The sequence below is a fragment of the Dioscorea cayenensis genome, chromosome 7 (assembly GCF_009730915.1).
Source record: "Dioscorea cayenensis subsp. rotundata cultivar TDr96_F1 chromosome 7, TDr96_F1_v2_PseudoChromosome.rev07_lg8_w22 25.fasta, whole genome shotgun sequence".
NCBI classification, from domain to species: domain Eukaryota; kingdom Viridiplantae; phylum Streptophyta; class Magnoliopsida; order Dioscoreales; family Dioscoreaceae; genus Dioscorea; species Dioscorea cayenensis.
This window is the reverse complement of record NC_052477.1, coordinates 19,876,338-19,877,894: the sequence shown is the minus strand read 5'-3', so window position 1 is coordinate 19,877,894 and position 1,557 is coordinate 19,876,338. Positions and strand designations below refer to the sequence as shown.

The window sequence follows — 1,557 nt, the reverse complement described above, 5'->3', positions numbered from 1 at the left end:
GGTTCTTCCATTCTGGATTGTAAGTTGAGCTGTACGGGTTTCCTTGATTTTGTTGCCCCCCAATATAGTAGACATTCTCAATGGAAGCAACAGAGGAGCTAGCAATAGGAAATTGGGGCACACCATGCCCACCTCCACAAGTACTACAACTCAACACTTATTCTGACCTAGAACTAATGCCCATAAGAAGATCAAGCTTTCCAGTTAACACATAAACTTTTGCGTCCAAGGCATCATTGCTACTCACTTCATAAATTCTAGCATTCTTCTAAAGATCCTCTTGAGGCCCAATGTGATTCACTGCTTTCCATAAACTCCAGTAATTGCTCAACCTCATCAGGATACTTATTGCTAAGGGATTCACCCGCCGCGGCATCAATGAGTTGGCGAGTAGCATAGTTCAGCCCATTGTAGATGATCTGTACTCTCATCCATGAAGCAAAACCATGATGGGAGCACCTTGTAAAGAAATCCTTTAATCTTTCATAGGCTTCAAACAATGTCTCAAATTCCTCTTGTTTAAATGCCAAAATTTCTTGTCTCAATTTGGCCGCTTTGCTTGGCAGAAAATACCTCCCATGGAATTTCTCAACCATATCCATCCATGTATTTATTGACCCCGGAGATAGAGATGTAAGCTAACGATATGCCACATCTCTCAAGCTGAACAGAAATAGCCCAATCGGATAGCATCATCCGACACCCCATTTATCTTGAATGTAGAGCAAATGTGAAAGAAGCGGGAAAGGTGGTCATGTCCATCCTCATTTGCAAGACCATTAAATTGAACCAAGTTTTGGACCACGCCAATTTTTCTTGGTTTAATTTCAAAATTATTGGATGCCATGGACGGTGCTTGAACACTAAACTCATCAACCGTGAATTAAGGTCTTTCATATTTGGACAAAGTGCGTCGCTCTTCGGCTATGATTGAAGACTCTCTATTCTCAATTTCAATGTTTTGTGCGCCCGACCCTTCACCAACTTCTCTCAATCTCTGATGCAAGGTTCTTTCAATTTCACTATCTGGTGTAATCAAAGTTGATGGATTTGAATATGTCATGCACAGTACCTTGCAAAAAAAAGAAAGATGGTAGAAAGTTAAGATCAAGAGAAAAGAAAGAAAAGAAACGTTAAAATGAGTAAATAATGAAATGGCTAGAGTAATATTCTAAAAGTTTCCTAAAATTCCTTAAAGTTCCTCGGCAATGGTGCAAAAACTTGATTGCTTCCCCGCAAGTGTACGGGATCGGCAAATAATACCTCGTGTAAAGACATGAGGATCGTATTCCACGGGCTAAAGATCTCCTATTACTCCTTCTCGGCTTATTATCTAGCCTAACATCTTAAGTGAAGGGATTTACTCTACTAGATGTAATTAAAACTAAATACAAGTTTAATAACAAATTAGAGAGAACAAGTAATGAGCAAGCAAGAATAACAATGAAATATAAAGGTCTATGAATGTGGATCCCCTTGAGGGGTTATCATGATACATGGATGATGAACAAAAGATGCAAGGGTAATTTGGACCGAGAGATTTCTAGATTAGAACAA

The 1,557-nt window shown here is 39.2% G+C and overlaps 1 non-coding gene across 1 annotated transcript; it reads left to right on the top strand.

Annotated features, from left to right (window-relative positions):
- Positions 1 to 441: 441 nt before the first annotated feature.
- On the top strand, positions 442 to 548 carry LOC120266062. Its single transcript, XR_005537905.1, has one exon. It is a non-coding gene; the product is annotated as a small nucleolar RNA R71 (small nucleolar RNA).
- Positions 549 to 1,557: the final 1,009 nt, after the last annotated feature.